The sequence below is a fragment of the Hylobates moloch genome, unplaced genomic scaffold, assembly GCF_009828535.3.
Source record: "Hylobates moloch isolate HMO894 unplaced genomic scaffold, HMol_V3 SCAFFOLD_14, whole genome shotgun sequence".
NCBI lineage: Eukaryota > Metazoa > Chordata > Mammalia > Primates > Hylobatidae > Hylobates > Hylobates moloch.
Genome location: NW_026652289.1, coordinates 42,177,887 through 42,180,823, shown reverse-complemented (window position 1 = coordinate 42,180,823; position 2,937 = coordinate 42,177,887). Strand labels below are relative to the sequence as shown.

General features: G+C 30.3%; 1 non-coding gene across 1 annotated transcript; it reads right to left on the bottom strand.

Moving 5' to 3' along the window:
- Positions 1-450: 450 nt before the first annotated feature.
- LOC116482858 (U6 spliceosomal RNA) lies at positions 451-557 on the bottom strand. Its single transcript, XR_004252106.1, has one exon. It is a non-coding gene; the product is annotated as a U6 spliceosomal RNA (small nuclear RNA).
- Between the last annotated feature and the right edge of the window lie 2,380 nt (positions 558-2,937).

The window sequence follows — 2,937 nt, the reverse complement described above, 5'->3', positions numbered from 1 at the left end:
AAAAATTCGCTGGTCTCCTTAAACTAATACAGACAACTTTGTAAGACATAGTCTTTGAAAAAATTATAATCGTAATTGGCTACACTCCATTATTTCATATATATATACACGTATATATATATGTGTGTGTGTGTGTGTGTATCCACACACACAATCTTGAAATGGTGTGATTTAGATTCTGCCTTGGGCTGAGCTCTGAGGGCTACACTTACCCATCTGGGAACTGTAGCACAGGTTTACCTTACTTTTCTTTTTTTTTATATTTAAATTATGTTAAGTATTCAGGAGGCTGAGAACACAGACTCCCTCTCCCCTATGATCCTCTATACTTAGGCTAAGAATTAAACAAGAACCTTTGTGTTCAGCTAGTGCCAAAACAAAACTGAGCCCTAAACAGGTTGCCATAAGCATGCTGGCTTTGCTTAGTGTTTAATGTTTTTTTTAAAAAAAAAAAGCATGGAACGCTTCATGAATTTGAGTGCCATCCTAGTGCAGGAGCCATGCTGATCTTCTCAGTATTGTTCCAGTTTTAGTATATATGCTACAGAAATGAACACTCATAGCTTATTTAACTAGTCCCCTATAGATGGACACTTGGGGACATAGACTTTTACTATGACAAACAGTGCTGTAACGAACATCTTTGGGAATATGTCTTTTTGTACTTTTGGAACGTATCACTGTGACAAATTATTAGAAGCAAGATTGCTGGGTCAACGGGTCAATATATATGCATATGTTATATGGATATATAATTTTGCCAGATGTTACCATATTGCTTGTGTAATTTAATATATCCATTGCTAATCTACAAGAGTGTGTATATCTTTGAAGTTTCATGAATAGTGTGCTTGTCAACCTTTTGGATTTTGGCAATCTGGAAGGAAAGTAAAGGCATATCAGTGTCGTTTTTAAATTTCATTTTTCTTACTATAAGTGAGGTTGAACATCTTTTCATAAGTTAAGGACCATTTGTTTTTTACTTTCTGTAAATCAATGTCTTTATATATCTCATGCATTTGTCTTGTTGTTTCTTATGTTTTTAGAAGTTCTTTTTATGTTAAGATTCCTGACTCTTCTGGTGTGTTTTGCAAGTAAGTTACAAACTATTTTGGTACTTGCAAAAATTATACATATAAATTATACATATTAAAAATACATAATATTATACATTAAAAATTATACATATATTATATACATTTACATCATATTATAAATATATGATATAACATATATGTATTATATAGATTATATCATATATAATTATATACATTTATATAGGTTCATATATCTCAAGATTTCGCCTATTGAATGTGGATTTTGGAGTCATTATTAATTGTTCCCATTTCTAGATCATAAAATAATTACTTCATACTTTATTCCATTATACGTTAGTTTTTAACATTTAAATCTTTGATTCATTTTGGATTCTTTTTTGGTATATGGGATGAGGAATAGACCAATTTTCATTTTTTATTTTGTTATTCATATATTCCATTACCATTCATCAAGAAGTTCATCTTTCCCCCAGTAGTATGAAATGTTATGGTATTATAAATTCGATTTTTGTATATAAGTCTATTACTGGTTCTGTTCACAATGTTTTAATCAGAGAGATTTTAGCTATTTTTGCTTTTTGTTCTTGCAAATGTACTTTATAATTAACTTCTCTGGCTCCAGAAAAAAAAAACATATAAAAATTTTTCCTTTTAATTTGGTCCTATGATATTTATATATTAACTTTAAAATAATATATTTTAATGATGTTGAATGTTCCTTCCAGGAATATGATACGTCTATTTGTCCAACTCTACTTCAGGAGTGTTTTATAATTTTTCTCATATAAATTTTGCCTGTTTTAAACTTTTTTTATGTTATTGATGGAGTCTTCCCTTTTTAATATATTTTTCAGGTCTATTTTTGAGTTAATCATTGTCTGTGTTGTAAGGCAGTAGTCCAACTTCATTCTTTTGCATTTAATATCCAGTTATCCTAGTATCTTTAGTTGGAAAGACTATTATTTCCCCCACTGAATTGCCCTAGCATCCTTGACAACAGCTGAGTCTAAATATGAGTTTACTTCTAAACTCTTCATTTTATTATTTTGATCTGTGTGACTATTCTTATGCCAGTACACATTTACTAACACTATGTAAATTTCTAAGTCAGGAAGTTTGACTCCTCTAACTTTGTTCTTCTTTTTCAAAATTGTTTTGGCTATTCTGAGTCCCTTGTATTTTCATAGCTGTTGCTTTTGAACATATAATTTGAAACCAATCAGTGTTTTAAATTCTAATATTTGCTTTATTAGAATTTTTAATTGTTCCATTTGGTTTCATCAAAGAATTAATTATGAACTTTCCCTCCTCTCTATTTCTTGTAACTCTACCTAATTTTCCCATCTCTCATTTCCATTACTAAAGTTTCGGATCAATGTTAAATAATAGTTGTGATTGCATGAATCGTAGCATTTCTGACTTCAATGAGAATTAAAGGCTTACTGTTAATTTTGACGTTGGTTATTAATTTTAGCAAAAATAACAATTTAGCAAATTGTTTCTCGTTAATTAAAACCTTGTAATCAGGAATGACTATGAAGGTGTCTCAAATTTCTGAGTCTTAATTTCCCTATGAAACTAGGGAATTGAAGCTAGATTGGATCAGTGTCCAGTCAAACAAATGCTGGCTTTAGGGTTCAACACAAACCAGCTTTCCTAACTAACTCTGGAATATTGGACCTGTTAATTAATATTTCCAAGCCTAAATTCCTCATTGATGAAAAATTTTGACTGGTCATGCTTACCCTGCAGTGTTTTAGGGATTAAAGCTAATATAAGAAAATCACCTGGCATATAATAACCAAGAGAGAGTAGCTTTTATTCGTTTTATAACCTATAATGTTTTTCTAGCTCTAAAATGCTATGGAGTACTCTGAAC